The 20,549-nt window shown below is 43.1% G+C and overlaps 2 long non-coding RNA genes across 2 annotated transcripts in view; one reads left to right on the forward strand and one right to left on the reverse strand.

Annotated features, from left to right (window-relative positions):
• The window catches only part of LOC135362356 (uncharacterized), a 66,311-nt gene that overhangs the window by 13,833 nt on the left and 31,929 nt on the right, over positions 1–20,549 (reverse strand). The window lies entirely within an intron of this gene.
• Positions 1,203–20,549, forward strand: part of LOC135362357 (uncharacterized) — a 39,882-nt gene continuing 20,535 nt past the window's right edge. Inside the window, exons 1-3 of the long non-coding RNA XR_010406934.1 lie at positions 1,203–1,559; positions 12,209–12,267; positions 13,060–13,152. This is a non-coding gene — a long non-coding RNA (uncharacterized LOC135362357). The remainder of the gene's footprint in view (positions 1,560–12,208; positions 12,268–13,059; positions 13,153–20,549) is intronic.

Consider the following 20,549-nt stretch of genomic DNA (forward strand, 5'->3'; position numbering starts at 1 on the left):
TGGAGGATAGAAATGGGTACAAGTTAAGGGAGATTCTTGTGCTAGGAAGGAAGCAGTGGGGGTACAGTGAAAAATCTAGGTTTGAGTTTTGGCCTGGATGATAATTTATCATGTGAACATGGACACGTCATTTTAAGTCCCAGGACTCAGTTTTCCAATCCAGAAGTGGCAAGTCAGAGGGCAAGGCCAGAGGAGTCACAGTAATGGTGTCTTGGCGGGAGTATTGGGTCAGCATGCCAACTTTTGAACAAATGACTTTTGCTACTTTTGAACAAATGACTTCCAGCTGTCTCCATGGATAACCACCAACCACATCCATGCTCTTGTATTGCTCCCCTGAGGCTCCCAGTTCAAGGGAATACCACTGGGTGGGCTAATCCCAAGTCAGTTACCCATCATCAGATTTTGCCAAGGCCAAGGGTGTGTGTGTGTGTGAGAGAGAGAGAGAGAGAGAGAGAGAGAAAGAGAGAGAGGAGTAGGGAGAGAGAGAGAGATCCTGTCTACTTTCAATGTGGAAGATGGGTCCTACCTCACACCAGGAGAAACTACAACAGAGATCAATTCTTAGAAAGAGAGGGGGATTAGGTGACAGATAATACCTAATAAAAATATGGCAAATGCCCACTGTAGCTCTGAAGAGGATCTTCTAACCTCTTCTGGAGGTCATGGAATCTGACTCGTGCAGGCATGGCTCCTCTTCATGGACAAAGGGCCCAAAGACAGTACAGGGCATTTAGCGTCTGTTGGTGTGGATAGGAGGGAGCCAGCTGTGTCTGCTCATTCAAAGTGGTTTTGGGAGAGAAAAATCAAAAAGAAATGCAAGCAAATAATTAGGGATTTATTAACATTGAAAAAGCACATAAAAAAAGTTGCGTTCGGTTAAATGGTGAGTAGCCAGTTCTTCTGATGTCTTTTGACTGGTTTCCCCATAGCTGTTTCTCTAAACCTGTCTGCACTCAGAGGCAGCCCATGTGTATTTCCCACACACTCTCAGCTCCCAGAGAACTCTCCTGAACCGTGGGTGGCCATGTCACTGATTGTTATGGTCCCTGCCTCAGGAACTAACAGCCTGCTTCCTTTTCTTGGTATCCTTCAAACCCTAGTGATTCAAAAAATAAATTCAAGACTCAAGCCCAGGAGCTAAATGCAGTTTTTTTTGTTTGGAAAGCCCAGTTTTTAGTAGAAAATTATCCTTGGCAAGGCAGCTCTGTACCCCGCCCCCCCACCTCTCCCCACACTACTTTATTCGTTTTAAAAATTTTTTGAATATTTTATTTTTAAGTAACCTCTCTACCCAATGTGGGACTCGAACCTACAACCCCGAGTTCAAGAGACGCACGAGCCACTGACTGAGCCAGCCAGGCACCACCACTGCTTTATTTTTGCCTCAAGACCAAGTATTCTGATGAATCGCAGCAGCCTCTGGATCCATTTCCTGCCAAATGGTGACAGACCAACAAGAAAATCATGATTAACAGCCCACAAGCCCTTCATTGCAAATAAACAGGACTGCCTCAGGCAATCAGATGTCCCACGTTCACCTCCAGAATTTGATATGGGTTAAGTTTGACTAAATCCTCACTTTTGCACAGGGCTTCACAGTATGTATAGAGCTTTATGGTTTGCATGGACCTTCATAGTTTGCCATCTTCTACACATTATTTTACTTGATCCCCATGATAGGGCATCAGGCGACCATGACCTTTCTCCTGGATTATTATAAACACCTCCTACCTTTCTCAATGACCACTATTTCTTTCCTCTCCCTTCCTTCCTTCCTTCCTTCCTTCCTTCCTTCCTTCCTTCCTTCCTTCCTTCCTTCCTTCCTTCCTTCCTTCCTTCCTTCCTTCCTTCCTTCCTTCTCTTTCTTCTTCTTCTTACTGAGATATATGATACACTTAACATAGAATGAAAAGCATAAATCTCAGCTGTTCACTTTGATGAGTTTTGACAGTTGCACACACTGTGTAACTGCCATGTACAACAAGAAATAAAACATTTCCATCGCCCCAGAACATTCCCTCATTTTTCCAGTCAATTTCTCTCTCCCCCCCAGGCAGCTACTTCCTGATATCTATCACTATGGGTTATTTTTTCTGTACCTGGATTTCATTTCATGTCAATAGATTCATATGGTGTATGCATTTCTGTCCTTTTCTTCCCCCACAGATTTAAGAATCATTTGTGTTGTGTCTGTCAGGAGTCCCTTCCTTCATATTGCCGAATAGTACGCCAGTGTATAAATACACCACAATTTGCTTAGAAATTCATCTTTTGATAGAGATTTGTAGGGTTTGGGGAGATCATTTTTGCTCTTACCAATATGGCTGCTATAAAAATTCTTGTGCAAATACTTCTGTGAACATATGTTTTCATTTAACTTGGATAAATACCTAAGAATGAAATTGCCAGGTCATAGGGTAGGTGTATGTTTAACTTTAGAAGAAACCACCAGATAGTGCTCCAAAGCAGCTTCTCAGATATATGGGTTGTCAACATCCACTCTTGCTTCCCCCAGTCATTTCTCCTCAGAGGCTCCAGAGCAATCTATTCAAAACATAACCTTGATTCCATCACTTTCCTGCTTAAACTCGATGGCTTCCTACTGCCCTTTGGATAAAGTCCAAGTTTTTTAACATAGCTTGCATACTTTGGCTCCTCACTGTGTCTTTAGCTCCCACGTGCCAGTCCCCCTACCCCTTGTGTCTGCAGCGCAGCTGTATGGGGTATCTTTCCATTCCTTGCAGATGAAGCCCCTTCCCTCCTCAGAGCTTTTGTACATGGGGTCCTTTTTCCTGGACAGCCCTCGTTCACTCATTTGCCCCTTTGCCTATTTCTCTGTCAAGTTTCATTTTAAAAAAGTGACTTCCTCAGGGTCTTCCTCTGCTGGCCAGGTCTGTACCCTGTCACCTACGCCCGAAGCGTCCTGGCCTCTGGCTTTGTGCTCATGGCGCTGCTGTTATTTTTAAATTATGTGTATTTGTTTCCATTTTTGAATGGGTTATACATTCATGAGGTTCAAACATTCTCAAAAGATTTTCAGCAAAAAGTTGTATTCCTACCCCTTTCCCCATTTGCCTGGGTTCCAACCTATATATATATATATATATATATATATATATATATATATATATATATATATATATATATTTAAGATTTTATTTATTTATTTGACAGAGGGTGAGAGCACAAGCAGGGGAGAGGCAGAGGAAGAGGGAGAAGCAGGCTCCCCGCTGAGCAGGGAGCCTGATGCGGGGCTTGATCCCAGGACTCTGAAACCATGATCTGAGCTGAAAGCAGACGCTTAACTGACTGAGCCACCCAGGTGACACACCCCCCACCCACCTATATTTCTTTAAAAACCCAAACCGCTTATATTGGTTTTAAAAGTCTTTCCAGAGATTTTTAAAAATACCTATAGAAGATTTTACACACACACACACACACGCACTATACTAATTATTAGCATTACTATTACTAATACTATCACATGATTTCGTCATATTAGTGTATAACTATTTCTAATCCTATTCGTATTACTATACTATAATGAGTATTACTCTACATGGCTACATTATTCATATAACTGTACTATCACCTAGCATTACGTTAGTACACTCTACACCCTGTCCTGTACTTTGCTTTTTCTGCTCACCAACATGCCTGGGCAGTTTTCCATTTTAGACCTTAGAGAGCTTCTACATTTTCTGTCACCGGTGCTCACTGTTTCACTCTCTGGCTGATCCAAGGCCACTCTGAGGGCCACTGAAGTCATTTTTAATCTGTTGCTATTACAAACAGTGTTGCAATGATGATAATCATATGCATATGTTACTTTTTATGAGTGTGAGAACATCTGAAGGATAATTTCTCAGAAACAAATTGCTGGTACAAAGAGTATATGAGCTTGTATTTTAACAAATTTTGGCACAGGGTTGTACCACTTTGTATTCCCACCCACAATGTATCAGCATAAATGTTTCCCCTTGGCCTCACCCATATGTGTTGCGGAACATTTGGACATTTGGCAATCTGAGAACAGAACAATATTATCTCAGCAGAGTTAGTTTTACTTTGCATTTCTTACTTAAGAAAAGAAGCATCTAGTAGGCTTCACTGTATTTCTGACTACTTAGCACAGTGCCTGGCATGTGGTAGATATCCAAGTACATTTATTGATACAATAATAGGCATCTGTATTATATAGTAATCTATAATGTCTCATATGCTATATATGTATGTCTTAGGTATTAACATACAATATGCATAGGTATTATATACTAATATGTAGATTTGTTTAATGGATGAAGAAACAATTGATCAAAGAGCTTCAGGTGAAGAGATTTAGGACACACAGCTTGTAAGTGGTGACTTTCTGCAGGAGATAGTCTGCTTTCTATCAGTGCAGCGCCAACATTTCTAGGCCAGTCCAGAGAGAGGAAAAGGAGGTGTCACTGAAAAGAGGGAAGTACAATCTTAGCTCCGCCTTGCCCTTAGTGTTACTGTTGAAGTCATTTTTTGTAATTAAAAAAATTTTTTTTAATTATTTGAGAGAGAGAGGGGGAGAATGCGACAGAGATAGTGAGAGAGAGCATGAGCGGGGAGGAGAGGGAGAAGCAGGTTTCCCGCTGAGCAGTGAGCCTGATGTGGGGCTCAATCCCAGGACCCTGGGATCATGACCTGAGCCGAAGGCAGACGCTTAATCGACGGAGCCACCCAGGCACCCCTGTTGAAGTCCTTTTTTATATATGATATGTATTCATTCTCTTTAATGCTAACTAGAGAATACCCAGCTCAAGGCCAACTTCTGGGGCCTCACTGCTTGTTTTCTGTTAAGAACATGCCGTGAGGGTGAATTGGACCTGGGTAAGAATCTCAGCTCTGACATTAGCTGCGAGATTTTCCTCTCCTAAGATGCAACTGCCTGGACAACATGTACCTACCTCTAACAGGAATCTTGAGGCTTCTGCTCAGCCTGATTCTCTCCCTCCAATGAGCCTCCTCCCTCTTTGGACATGGTGACCCCAGGAGCCTGGCAGAGCTGATTGGACCCGGGGTGGGCTGACCCATGTTAGGTCAGTCAGAATCTCAGAGGCATGTGGGCCTAGGACCCAGAGGTGCTGCTAATTCTTGGTCTGGGCAGTGGGGTGAGACCATGACTGGGTAAGCCTCTTTTTGACTGCATGTCAAAACTTTGAGAGGACCCTCTCCTTTCTCTGCCTCATTTCAGAGCCAACTGAGGGATGGACAAGGGAAGAGCAATATATCAGCTTTTTGCAGATAAACATGGCTTAGTGTGGCATTGCTGAACCCCACAGTGAGATAGACTTTTTATAGGCAGCCCTAAATAGCCGGAGGCTCTATCACAAAGATGGAGGAAGGGAGACTGGGGGCCTTCTGGGGGCTTTCAGAGAAGAAAGGGGAGGGAAAGGGCTCAGCTATGAGTGCCTGGTTCTTTTCCCAAATTCATGACCAAAGGCTGGAAGTGTAACCCTAATGAAGTCCTTGTACTTGAAAACAAGGAAGGTCACCCTAACATGGGGGTAGGGAGAGAAGTCAGAACAAGAGACAACTCCTTCCGGAGAAGCAGGTCCCTTTGTCTGCACTCTGACATCCTGACCTCTGCTTCCAGTCTCCCTCGGGAAGCCCAGCCACACTTCTTACCCTTACATTCTCTCAGATACAGCACAGTCTTTATAATCAGATGTCTCCCTTTATTTAAATTCTTTCACATCGTCCTGTTACTGATAACCAGGATTCTGAGTCACACAACTGTTGTGAGGTTTAAATAGAAAAATGAAGAGAGGGCACCTTAACATAGTGGACTAACACATGTTTAGGTTTACCGATACAGACACAGATAATAGGTGGGGGAGGCATGGGGCCAAGTTTCAAGCTGCAGTCGGTCAATTCATTTCTGCTTTGAACATGACACCAAACAAACCCCGAAGTCTAGAAGTTTCGACTTGAAGGTCAAAGAGCCATAAAAAGTAGTCTTTTTGCTGTGAAAACATTGCTGAAGACATGTTTGAAGACATGGGAAAACTGTGTGGGGCAGTAGCTGGGGCCAGATATACTTGAGTAGCAATTCAGGCTCCAACACCTACTAGCTGAGAAGGCTTACGGAATTCATCACCTCTGGGAATCTGAATTTCCTCAATTTCAAGAGAAAAACTTCATTTGGTTGTCGTAAGTACTGTGTTCCTGGCACATAGTGAGTGCTCAGTAAATGGGAGGTAATAGTGTAATATTCTCGATATTCCCAAGAAGGGTCAAGAGAACACTCCTTTCTGATAATAAGAGCTACCTGCTTCAGCATGTTTCCCTTTTGCCTGGAGTTCAGAATCAAACTTAAAAAACACAGTCATGACAACCTCATTGCCATTAAAGCTGTCATGTCATAAACCCCTTTTTCTGGCTCTTGCTGTTCAACCATTGAAGCTTATTGACCAATGAGAAGAAGCTTATCAACCTGAGCAGGGCATTCGTATATATATGTGTGTGTACACACATGCTCACAAGCTTCAGTTAAACAGTGATTTTTCAAGACAATTCCCACTTGGGTGATTGCCTGCCAAGGGAAAATGTATATCATTTTTTCAGTTCAGCATCCAGGGGCTCTGCAAACGAGTCCAAGAGAAATTTAATCTTGGTGTACATAACAGAAACGGGGCAGCCAGCCAGCAAACTTGGGTTTTATGTTTTAAGAAAAATGGAGAGAAATGCAACGTGCTCTTTGTCACGTGATGTCTAGGGTGATGGAGTGTGGCCCTACTGAGCTAAGGGCTAACCCCAGGAAAAGGACAGGGGTACCTTGGTGGGTTGTGCTGAAGGACGGTCTTTGAGGGATCAGTTTCCTTGGGTGACTTAAAGGCTGCAGTAAAGGGTGCCTGGGTGGCTCAGTCATTAAGTGTCTGCCTTCCACTCAGGTCATGATCCCAGGGTCCTGGGAGCCCCACATCAGCCCCTGCTCAGCGGGAAGCCTGCTTCTCCCTCTCCTACTCTCCCTGCTTGTGTTCCCTCTCTCGCTGTCTCTCTCTCTGGAAAGGCTGCAGAAAACGCCAAGGAATGAAACACTGAGCTTCGGCATCCAGGTTGTTGGTGCTAAAAGTGTCACAGATCAGAAGCTGCTAAGGATGGAGTGCAGGAAGAGGGGAGATGGAGGGGGTATGAAGGCAAGAGGGAAGCTGGGAGATGAGCTGGGGCCAGATCATGGAAGGGAGATTACACCTTCCCCTCGGAATTGTGGGGAGCCTTTGGACCATTTTAAACAACAGTATTGTCTTTCCTACTCTTCAACGTCGACTGAACTAGGAGGCAGGAATTATTATCATGTAACTACTATGACAATGCTTGGAGGTCAATTTTATTACTTTTCTTCTCCAATTGAGTAAACTGAGACTCACAGGGTAACTCAATTGCCCAGGATTACCCCGCAGGTGGAGCCAACACTTGAACCTGAGTATTGGAGCCTTCAGGCCCAGTGACTGCATTTTCCAGTTTGGCTTCAAGGCAAAAGCATTATCTTATTTATTGATCTGTGTTTTTCTAGCTCTCCCTACTTAGCCCCAGCTCTCCAAAAGTCAGTTGAGTCTGGGGAGTTGAAAAAGTCAAACATGACCTGGCCTTTTATTTATTTTTTAAAGTCCACCAGGCTCTAGAAATGGCTGTAGGAGCTCACAAATTAAGTGCACGTTGAGGTCAGAGGCCCCTTTCTCCCCTTCTGAGCATATTCCCTTTCCCAAGCCAGTCTCTGGGAGAGGAATTTTGCCTATGGGAGCTGTCTCAGGTGCCGACTGCTCCCTCTGACCTTTCCTTGCCTCCCTACCACATTCTTGCATCTCAATCAGAACTGGTCAATGTTTCACTCCCCCAGCTCCCCTCCACGCCGGATCTTCTGAGGCTGGTGAACAATTAACCTCCAGCAGCTCTTGATCTTCTCTCCCCGGAAGCCTGCCAGCACTTAACTGCTGGGTGTCAATGATCTACCAAACCTGACAGGTCCCGGGTGTCCTCTCTGGTCTCCCAGGAGCCACACATTTTTACAATGATTCTGACGATATAAGATTCTTCCAGACAAGGAAATACATCTTGGGGAACAACAGAGCCCAAACACCTGCATTAACTCCTGAGTCACGTTTTCTGTTGGAAATTCCTACAAAGAACCAGAGAAGAGGGAGGAAGATTCTAGTCTAGCTCTAGCCAGCTGGCCTCAACCAAGACTCTTCACTTGTGCAGGTCTTCTCTTCTTCATTTACAAAACGAGGAGCGTCATTCTCCCCTCACACTTTTATACGGATTAAATGGCAATGTGTGCAAAACTCTAACCCATGGTAGCAATTTAATAAGTATTCATACTTAAGAAACTGTAGCCTAGGGCACCTGGGTAGCTCAATCGGTTAAATGTCTGCCTTTGGTTCATGATCCCGGGGTCCTGGGATCGAGTCCCGAGTCAGACTCCCTGATCAGTGGGGAGTCTGCTTCTTTCTCTCCCTCTGCCACTTTCCATGCTTGTGCTCTCTCTTTTGCTCACTCTCTCTCTCGCAAATAAATAAAAAATCTTGAAAAAAAATAAAAGAAACTGTAGCCTCAAGTTGATCAAATCATAGAATGCTTCAACTGGAAAGGGCCTCATGGAGCTTGTACATCTTTTACCGAGAGGGAAATCTGGCATGTATCCAATGATCTCTCAGCAAGTAAGGGGTCTATAGTCTAGCTCAGCTCTGTCTAGTAGAAATCCAACATATAAATCATACATGTAATTTAGACGTTTCTAGCAATGTTTTAAAAAGTAAAAGGAAACAGGAGAAATTAACTTTAATAACATACTTTACTTAATTCAGTATACACAAATATATTATCATTTTATGTAAGTAATATAAAAACTATTAATGAAATATTTTACTTTTTTGTACTAAACCTTCAAAATCTGGCGTGTATTGTACACTTACCGCACAATCAACTCAGACTAGCCACATTTCAAGTGCTTGATAGCTACGCATGACTAGTAACTACATTATTGGGCAGTGCAGGTCTAATTGAATTAAAGACAGCAAATATTTTGTGCACCTGTCATGTGCCAGGCACTCTGTTAGATGCAGGGAGATGAGGAACAAACAGCAGGGGACTAGGGGGACAGCTTTGGAAACCACAATCATAATCCAAGGCTGGGAGTCCCGCCCCCTCTAGGCTGCTGGATTACTCATCTGTTTGGTTGAGCAAGTCCAGAAGAAAATTCTCTTGGGAAAATATCGATACCTCTAGGGCATTTTCCTCTGCTCAGGTATCAGAGGATAGAAAAGCATTTATGGGACCACCTTAGATGGGACCAAGGGCAAGTCCTCCACTGGAACAGGATGAACGCAGATAGGTTGGCTGATTTTTGAGATGGGAAGTTTCTGTAGTTTTTTTTTTTAATTGCTTCTATGTTAATTTCTCAGGGAAATAGCAGGTATATACTTTTACATATATGCCCAAGAGAAAGAAAAACATATGTCTACTTAAAAACTTGTATGTGAATGTTTAAGCATTAGTCATAAGAGCCAAAGTGGAAACATCCCAAATGTCCATCAACTGATGAGCAGAATATAGCATGTGGTATATCTATGCAAGGGACATTTCTTCAACAATAAAAAGAAGTACTGACTCATGCCACAATAGGGAATAATCTTGAAAACATTATGCTAAGTGAAAGAAGCCAGTCACCACGAAAGATCACATATTATATGACTCTACTTATATGAAATGACAAGAATAGGCAAATCTAGAGAGAAAGCAAGTCTGTTAGTGGTTGCCTAAGGCTGAGATGGGGCTAGGAGGAAATAGGATGTGACAATTGATGGGTATAGGTTTCTTTTTGGGTGATGAAAATGTTCTAAGATTGATTGTGCTGATGACTGCACAACTCTGAATATACCAAGAAACATTGCATTTAAACTTTAAATGGGTGGATTGTATGGTATGTGAATTACATCTCAATAAAGCTGTTAAAAAAGAAAAAAAAAAGAAAAGCACTTATGTGTACTGAGCTGCTCTTACGTCCCAGGCGTTGAGCTCTGCACTCAACAGGATGGATTTACTTCTCATAGTGACTGTGTGGGGACAGTATTTTGTCCATTTTAAAGAAAAGGAAATAAAGGCTTGGAGAAGTTAAATAATTTGTCCAAGAGTCTTACAGTTTATCATAGGTGAACCTAGGGCTCGGTCTCAGGAAGCAGGCATCTTTAACTTGGTCATTGTCACCCCATGGGGATGTAAGAGAGATGAATGTTCATTGACCATTACTATTTTGGCCTATTCATAAACATTCCCAAAGCTTCTTGAATTAAGTGACTGGAGGTTTATTTATTTATTTTTTTAAAGATTCACTTATATATTTTTAGAGAGAGAGCACGAGATGGGGGTGGGGGCAGAAGGAGAGGGGAATCCTGAAGCAGACTCCCCGCTGAGCGCAGAGAAGGAGGCAGGGTTTCATTCCAGGACCTTGAGATCGTACCTGAGCCGAAATCAAGAGTCAGGCACTTAACCACTTAACCAGCTGAGCCACCAAGGCATCCCTGGAGGTTTATTTTGATAACAACTTCCCATCCCAGGGAAGCTCCCCCTGCTTGAAGCTTCTTTCAACTCAGTTCCTCTCAGCTGCTGAGAACGAACCACTGTGTCTCAGAGGCCTCAAGTTGAAAAGGGTGTCAGGCTCAAGTTCATCTCAAGGAGGGTTTACCTCATTTCTCTAACCTGAGCATGTTGCCCACAGCTTCCCTTTGCCAGTGTGCTGAGGAGCCGGGCCAGGAATGGCTTTTTCTTTCCCAAAGCCTGGACAGCTCTGCCTCTGGTTCCTGCTGCCATCACTTGGGACCTGTGTATGCTGGTTAATAAAAGCCCCCAGAACGTGAATACACACCAAGCTGGAGCATGGGCTATGGCAGCTACAATATTTCCCGAAAGAATGTCAGCTGCCCTGAGGGTCACAGATAAGAAGCTTGTAAACTCAGAATAATCAAGGGGAATACAATATTCTGATCAAGTTCATCAGTGTGATTTAATGGGGAAATCTCCCTTTAGAGGAGAGTAGACAGCGTGTTGGGGGGTGGTACCAATTCCTAGACAAGAGTGATACTTTACATCAAGAAACAAATAAAAATTAGACCACATCCTAAAACATAGAGCATATGACACCCTGTGGGGCTTGCCTGGCTGAACTTGAACTAGATTGAGGGAAGGATTTTTAAAAAACCCTCAAAAACTACAGGTTTATTCTGTCATTTGAAATAATGTATTTACTTGTATTTCATTCAGTCAACAAATACTTTTTTAATTGCCCACTAGGCACTGTACTAACCATTATACATACAAGTTTGAAGACAGTAAAATGGATCTACCCATATGGGGGATTTTCAGTCTAGCAGGAAGCAGATAGGAAGAAGAAAAATACCAGGGAAAGGCACCCAACTTTCAGGTGCCAGAAGCTAAGACCCTAATATTGAGAAGTCTGGATTTCAGAAGTCATGTGTGGATATGCAAATTTTGGAGCCAATCCATGATATTTAAAACCATGGGAATGAATGAGATTCCCTAGGTAGGAAAAAAAAAGGTTCAGGACTGAGCACCTACGGATATTGATAGTTCTCGAGGGGTGGGCTAGGAGGAGCTGACAAGGGACAGGGTGAAGGGGAGGAGCAGAGAGTCAACTTCGGTGTGAAGAGTGCCTCATCATGCCTAACGGCTGCTGGGAGACAAAGTAAGCCAGCAACAACAAAGGAGGGTTGTTTGGATATGGTGTCCTGGTGACATCGGTTAGTCATTGAGGGGTTTGGGTGAAATTTAAATAAGAAGCGGGGTTGTGAGGACAGAGCAAGAAGTTTGCTCTTTTGGAAAGTTTGGCCAAAATAGGCATCTGAGAAATATAGTGATAGCTAGAAGGGGAATCCCTTGGGTTGGTCAAGAACATTTTGGGTTTTGATCTCAGAGAGGGCATAGAGATGATGTTTTTGTGTCCACGGTCACCCTGTTCCTTCTTCCTGGAGTGTCTCTCTGGCAAATTTCTAGCTATTCCGTAAGGTCCAGATTTAAGTGTGCTGTCATCTGTCAAAATTTTCCCCAGGCCCATGTAGATGTCTGTCTTGAGCCCCCAAGCCATTCTGTATGCACGTTGTCTTCCTTATCTGACTGCATGGTAATGGAAACTTTTTCTGTCTCTCTTCTCCATTAGACAAAAACGATGTCCTTGAAGCATATGGACTGTGTCTTCTCAAACTTGTATGAGCACAGGTAGGTGCTTAGAAGTTGACACTTGGAAGATATCCATTAAATATTTGACAAATGAATAAGTAAACGAATGAATAAACTAACCATGAGTTTGGAAGCAGTTTGAGTGGCAACTCTAGGATATGAATGGAAAAATGAAGGTACAGAGCAGTTTGGAGTTTGATAATTTCACAAAGTCGGAGGAGCACCTGCAAAAACCATCAAATCTCCGGCCTGACCCTGTTCACTGTTCCCAGGTCCCTGCCAGCCCGCAAGACACCAGCAGCTGAAACCCTCCCATTCACATCAAGCCTCAAACTTCACCACAGACACACAGACCTTGGGTGTGGGTGGCCGGCCAGGGATGGGGGGGCGGGGGGGACTTGGCTTCCTGCAGATGGAAAGCATCAGGCTGTGGGCTAGAAAAACTGAAGCTCAAGGGGTCCACAAGGTGTCACTGTTGATCCTTGGCTTAAAAAAAACTGATTTGGGCAGGGACTTTAGAAAGCTTTTAAAAGCACTTTGCAGATGAAGAAACTCAGGCACAGAGAGGTAAATATGATTTTAACTAAGCTCACATAACAAGTTAGTGGCAGAACAATTCACAGAATCCAGTCCCTTAACTTTGGAGCCAACGTAACTACCTTCTCCCACTGCTCTTAGAGGGGCATTTAAAGATGAGGACCCAGCAGTCTCTACAATCATTCACTCAAGACAGTGGCTCTAGATTGGAAATAGACTAGAGAAAAAATGGAGAAAGAAAAGAGAATGAAGAAAAGCCCCCAGCTTTCACCTTCACATGTGCTGTATTCACAGTGTCTGGGTTAGATACCGTCGCCGACAATGAGAGCACAGCACGCAGGGCCTCCGTCTGCGGCGGGGTTTGAAGAGCTGAATAGAAAGTCTCAGGTAATGGATTTCATCCTTTTTTGGCTTCAGCTTAAAAAGAGTCTGGTTCCCAAGGAAAACAAGAAGCCAAGTTGCTTCAGCAAAGAATTACTGAAACCTAAGTAGGAACTAGATACAAACATTTGCTGGATGGGACAAGGATACATTTCTGGGCCCTGCTGTTCAGGGAATGGGAGGCTTCAGGGCAGAAGAGCCTTTGTGAGCCAGTGACCCCGAGACCAGGCATTTATCCCCGTGTCTGGAAAGAACCACGTAGCCAAGGAGTCCCGAGGGAGGGACTCTGGGCTCCCGTCCAGGTGTCCCATGAGGTCGCTCCCATGCTCCTTGGCCTGAATGCCATCAGCCCCTTCTGCTCCCTGTGTGGCTTCTATTGGAGTCTCCTTTTCTTGCCTCCCAGGTAACATTTTTTTTTTAAATTAAAAGAGCTTTATTATTTACTTAGGTAATAAAATTAATATGAGCCCATGACAAAAATTCAGGTACCAAGTAGCAGAAAGAAGAAAAGGTAAGATCCATAATCCTTCCATTCAGAAATAATTGCTGTGAACAGCAGTTGGCCTGCAGTGCACCTACCTGGTGTGTGAGGTCCCGGGTTCAGAGCCAGGAAATGACACCCACCCATCTGACTTCTCCCAGAGCTTACATTCTAGTGGGGGGTGGGGGGGAGATATCAGTCAATTTTAAAAAGAAGTGAAATATATAGGATGTCAGATTGTAGTAAGCACTATGAACACAAATAAACCAGAGAAGGGGATGGGGACTGAAAGTAGGATATTTATTTATTTAGATTTATTTATTTGAGAGAGAGAGTGAGAGTGGGGGCGGGGGGCAGGGAAGAGGGGCAGAGGGGGAGAGAGAGAGACTGAAGCAGACTCCCTGCTGAGTGTGGAGCCTGATGCGGGGCTCGAGCCCACGACCCTGAGATCATGACCTGAGCCAAAAGCAAGAGTCTGACACTTAACTGACTGAGCCACCCAGGCACCCCAAAACTAGGATATTTAGAAAGAAACATTTGAACAAGGACCTGAAGCAGATGAGGGAGCAAACCATGTGGACATCTGAAGGAAGACTTTCCTTTACCTTCTATTTTCTGTGCACATATAATAATGCAATGATAGCATAAGCAATGTATGACTACATCCTCAATGTGAAAGACTTCAAACGACACAGGAATATGTGAGTACCAAGAGTCCATCCTTCTCACCACTCTATCACCTCCTCCCTCCAAGTAAACACTTTGACAATGGGGTGTTCCCTGCTTGAACTTTGTCTCTGCATTTATGTCCGTTTCTGTATATCTCACGCACGCGTTTAGCTTTATTTCCTACATAAATGAGATTATTCTTTGTGAAAGTGATGCCCTTTTCTTTTCAGCAGACAGGCTCTTCTTCTTCTTTTTTTTCCCCTTCAATTCTCTTTTATTTTATTATGTTAGTCACCATACATCATTAGTTTTTGATGTAGTGTTCCACGATTCATTGTTTTCGTATAACCCCCAGTGCTCCATGCAGTACACGCCCTCCTTAATACCCATCACCAGGCTAACCAACCTCCCTCCCCCCTCCCCTCTAAAACCCTGTTTGTTTCTCAGAGTCCATAGTCTCTCATGGTTCATCTCTCCCTCCGATTACGCCCCCTTCATTTTTCCCTTCCTTCTCCTAGTGTCCTCCATGCTATTCCTTATGTCCCACAAATAAGTGAAACCATATGATAATTGACTTTCTCTGCTTGACTTATTTCACTTAGCATAATCTCCTCCAGTCCCATCCACATTGATGTAAAAGTTGGGTATTCATCCTTTCTGATGGCTGAGTAATATTCCATTGTATATATGGACCACATCTTCTTTATCCATTCATCTGTTGAAGGGCATCTCGGCTCTTTCCACAGTTTGCCTATTGCAGACATTGCTGCTGTGAACATTGGGGTGCATATGGCTCTTCTTTTCACTATGTCTGTGTCTTTGGGGTAAATACCCAGTAGTGCAATTGCTAGGTCATAGGGTAGCTCTATTTTTAATTTTTTGAGGCACCTCCACACTGTTTTCTAAAGTGGCTGTACCAACTTTCATTCCCACCAACAGTGTAAGAGGGTTCCCTTTTCTCCACAACCTCTCCAACATTTGTTGTTTCTTGCCTTGTCAATTTTTGCCATTCTAACTGGTGTAAGGTGTATCTCAATGTGGTTTTGATTTGAATTTCCCTGATGGCTAATGATGATGAACATTTTTTCATGCGTCTGTAAGCCATTGGTATGTCTTCTTTGGAGAAATGTCTGTTCATGTCTTCTGCCCATTTTTTGACTTGATTATTTGTTTTTTCGGTGTTGAGTTTGAGAAGTTCTTTATAGATCTTGGATACCAGCCCTTTATCTGTAGTGTCATTTGCAAATATCTTCTCCCATTCTGTGGGTTGCCTCTTTGTTTTGTTACTGTTTCCTTTGCTGTGCAGAAGCTTTTTATCTTGATGAAGTCCCAAAAGTTCATTTTTGCTTTTGTTTCACTAGCCTTTGGAGAAGAATCTTGAAAGAAATTGCTGTGGCCGATGTCAAAGAGGTTATTGCCTATGTTCTCCTGTAGGATTTTGATGGATTCCTGTCTCACATTGAAGTCTTTCATCCATTTTGAGTTTATCTTTGTGTATGGTGTTAGAGAATGGTTGAGTTTCATTCTTCTGTATATAGCTGTCCAATTTTCCCAGCACCATTTATTGAAGAGACTACCTTTTTTCCATTGCATATTTTTTCCTGCTTTGTTAAAGATTATTTGATCATAGAGTTGAGGGTCCATATATGGGCTCTCTATTCCATTCCATTGGTCTATATGTCTGTTTTTGTGCCAGTACCATGCTGTCTTGGTTTTTCTTTTTCAACATCTTCTTGGTGATTCGGGGTCTTTTCTGATTCCATACAAATTTTAGTATTGTTTGTTCCAGCACTTTGAAAAATGTCATTGGAATTTTGATCGGGATGGCATTGAAGGTATAGATTGCTTGGGGCAGCACAGACATTTTAACAATGTTTATTCTTCTGATCCATGAGCATAGAATATTTTTCCATCTTTTTGTGTCTTCTTCAATTTCTTTCATTATTGTTCTGTAGTTCCTAGAGGATAGATCCTTTACCTCTTTGGTTAGGTTTATTCCGAGGTATCTTATGGTTTTTGGTGCTATTGTAAATGGAATCGTTTCTCTAATTTCTCTTTCTACAGTTGCATTTGTTAGTGTATAAGAAAGCAGCTGATTTCTGTGCATTGATTTTGTATCCTGCCACATTACTGAATTGCTGTATGAGTTCTAGTATTTGGGGGTGGAGTCTTTTGGATTCTCCACATAAAGCATTATGTCATCTGCGAAGAGAGAGAGTTTGACTTCTTTGCCAATTTGAATACCTTCTTAATGTTTTCTAAACTTCAGAGGTCTAGGAGAACTATGGCCCATACTACTAAAATGAAATTGAGTGTGGGTGGAGGTTTCACTTCCTCCCCTGGGCTATTAATCTAGTATTCACTGCATTAAATTATACTAATTTGTTTCTGCCTCTGTCTCTTGTCCTGGACACTGAGTTCTTTGTGGTCAGGGGTTCTGTCTTGTCATCCCTGACTTTCCAGGGCCTGTACAATGCCTAGCATATGGTGGGCATCTGGTAAATGAATGGGCAGTTAATTTCACTTGTATACATTACCCGAGAAGACCTCCAACATTGGATGGAATAGAGGCTGAGATCGATGTTATGGTCTGTCCTAACAGGAGCCAGTTTATTCTCCACTGAAAAAATCTGTGTCACTGTTGGATACAGGGACTGTGGATTCAGCCAGGATGACTGTGGTCAAGTCATTCAGATCATGAAGTCCAATGTTAGCATTAGAATTAAAAGACCAACTAAAGAGAACTAACTTTCACTCCCTTTGCCAAAAGAAATGGGCATTTAGTGAGTACACAAATGTGCTAAGCATTTTATAACATATTCATCATTCAAGGCAGAAAACAATGAGTTTTAGTTTGCAGATGAGTAAAACCACAAATCAGAGGTTAATATGGATATGATGTGGGCCCATTAAAGTGTCACTATCCAGATTTTCTTAACATTTCCCCATATTTGTTTTAGATTGGGGTTTTTTTGCGGGGGGGCCTGGGTGATGCAGTCAGTCAAGCGTTGGACTCTTGGTTTCAGCTCAGGTTGTGATCTCAGGGTCATGAGATCAAGCCCACCTCAAGCTCCGCACTCAGCAGGAGTCTGCTTGAGATTCTCTCTCTCTCTCCCTCTGCACCCTCCCACTCGTGCTCTCTCTCTCTCTAATAAAAAATAAATAAGTCTTTAAAAAATAGATTTTTTTTTTCCAAAAAAATGAACCAATAAATATACCCTGGAGGGCCGTATTCACGAATTCCATTGCCAACACTGGATGAGATAATTTAAAAGTCACTTAATGGAACTTCATCACTTAGTCGACAGACATTAATTGAGCCCAGGCGCTGGGCTAGGCCCTATGGATACAGAAAGGAATGATACATAGTCCCTGCCCAAAGGGACCCCACTTTGTAAGGGGAGAGGCGTGACAGATACAAAAGGTTTTACAGTTGAGAAACTGAGGCTCAGGGATGGAGGTGACTCTTCCAAGGGACAAAGCCAGGTTTGGAGGCCAGGGGCTAAGTGAAGCTGTCTTCAGGGAGGACCCTATAGCACGTCCCTGCCCAGTGACAGCAGGCTGGACCCTTACTGGAGGTGGCTCCTCTCTGAGTGGTGCCAGCTACGCAGCAGAGCTGGTCTGATACAATCAAGCCGAGTCTGTGAGAAACACTCACGGGTGTTTGCTCTCTCTTCACTAACCATCTTTTTGCTGCAAAGAATTAAATTCTTTCCTGGTGACACACATTTCCTGTCAGGATGAGGCACACCCAGTTGAAACACCCAAATTAAATGAAGAAAAATCCTTTTAATTCCTCTAGGTACACACGTTTGGGTTCCACTGGATTGTTGCCATTTTCCCAGGGGCCAAGCCAGACATGGATTTGGGGCACAGCAAACAAGAACAATATACTAATAAGGGTAACAATCACAGTGACATTAAAACATCCACCATTTATTATCTCTAATTCCCATGTTCTGTAAAAGCAATTCATTCTCACAGAAAACTCAGAAAATGGCAAAAAAATTTGTGTGCTTTTTGGTAAAAACAAAACCAAATCTGTGATTTCCCAGTCCAAACAACTACTGTTAACGTTTTGATATAAATACTTTCTTTTTAAAAATATATGTACTTTATATCCTGCTCTGTTCATATAACTTTATATGGTAAGTATTACCCCACTAATTACGCTCTTTAAAACATAATTCAAATGATATATAACATTTTGTTATGCAGTTGCTCTGTGGTTGATCAATCTATTGTTTGACATTTAATTTCCCTCCCTCTCCCCACCCAAGTTTTGGTTAGTATATTATTACAACTCTTTTTTTTCTTAAGATTTTATTTTTAAGTAATCTCTACACCAGTGTGGGGCTTGAACTTACAACCCCAAGATCAAGAATTCTATGCTCTACTGACTGAGCCAGCCAGGTACCCCTATTTACAACTCTAAGCAGACTCTTGCCTCACTGAGAGACACCACTGGTCTCTTTCCTTATATTATTTCCTCATCTTGAGCCTCCAGAGTGAGTAGTACAGAATTTTAGAAATGAAGAAATTGGGATTTAAAGAGGGTAAGGAGCCATCCCAAGGTCAGAGTCAGGTTTGGAACCAGGTCTCTCTAACTCCTGAGCCAGCCATCTGGGTGTGCTTGGCTCTCTCTACACCACTGCTGCCATGAGCTTTCTGTCTTCCCAGAGCATCATTGCCTACAATGGAAGAATGTTCTTGTACTTGCCTTTGTCCAAAGTCTTAATCCTGGTCTCACTCTTTTCACGTCCCCATGGATATCCTGGTCCCTTAATGAGATTCAAGACTTTCGAATTAAACCCTCTCCATTTGGAAGATCCCAGGCAGCTGGGCTGATGCGATTGATGGTTTCCAACTGCTGCGCCATGTGTTCTCGGTGTCCCTTGCTCTCAGCTATTCTCATATAGGCAGGCTGTGAGGCTAATCATGTCTCCACAGTGTAAAACTGAATCCTGATATACTCACTAAAGCCCTCATGTTTCCTTGGGCCCCATTTAGATTCCCATTTATATTCTCAACAATTTCCAAGATCAGAGGTGGCCTCAGCAACTCAGCACATTTTAAACAGGATGCTAAACTTGAAAAAAATACATTGAATTCAAACTTGTCTTTTGAATTCTGGTCTCATATAGCCAACAGTCTAATTGACATCCTTTCTTAGATATTTTGAAACTTGCCACATCCATATCAGAATTCTTGGTGTTGGCCGTCTCACCCGTAGCCATCCTCTGCCTCCTGCTCAGTTCACAGAACCTTGATTTTGTTTGGGGATAATGTGCCCAGAGCAGGGCTTGAACCAAGATTGGTCCAAGTCCATCACAGTGATCTCAGCCCCATCGTAGAGTACTCCCGTCCCTGGCCTCCAGCAAGGGGAGCTCAGTGAGATTTAAAGGAAGTCTGCTAGAGAGTTCCTAGAAACAAAGGGTCTTCAAAAGAAAAGGAAGGCTGTCTTAGACACTTCGTATGCAGCACTTGAAGTCATTGGGGCCTTGCCTCTTACTCCAGCCATCCCTTGGGCCTCAGTTACTTGCAGTATTCTACCAGCTTCCCACTGGTGCAACTTCAGCCCACAGCTGAGTGCCGAGTGCTCCCTGCCCTGGGGCTCCCCACCTATCCAGCCACCACCCTGGTCCAAGATGGCATCATCTCCCTTTTGAACTTTTACAATAGCTTCCTCATTGATCTCCTCCTTCCAACTCCTGCCCCTTCCCTGATACATCAAAGCAAGAGTGATTTTAAAAAATATAACCTGATTCATGCTAATTCCCTACTTCAAACCTTTTGAGGACTTGGCATTATACTTTGAGCAAAATCCAAACTCCTTCCCATGGCCTGCAAGACCTTGCATGATATGGCCAACTGCCCCATCTCCAGCCTTTGCTTATCTCAATTTTCCCTTGCCAGAGTGGCCCCCTGGGTCTTACATGTTTGGAGCCTTCCCAGTACAGATCCTTTTGCCTGGTACACTCTTCCCTAAGGCTCCCCATGGCCAAATCCCTTTTGTCAACCAGGTGCCAGTCTCCTCTTAGAGTAAGGCCTTCCTTAGCACCCAGGGTTAAGTAATCCCACATGATTCTTTTTGTTTTCTTCATAGCACTTAGGGCAAGTTGCAATTATATATTTATTTGTTTTTTCACCCATTAATCTGCCTGGTAAGGTTAGAATCTTTTACGGAAAAGTCCAGATTTTTATTCTCCACCAAATACCCAGGTCCTTGTACAATGCCTGTCTTTGAATGTGT

This window comes from Mirounga angustirostris, unplaced genomic scaffold (genome assembly GCF_029215605.1).
Source record: "Mirounga angustirostris isolate CCGP_5_RB_7025 unplaced genomic scaffold, mMirAng1.0.hap1 SCAF_13, whole genome shotgun sequence".
In the NCBI taxonomy this organism is placed as follows: Eukaryota; Metazoa; Chordata; class Mammalia; order Carnivora; family Phocidae; genus Mirounga; species Mirounga angustirostris.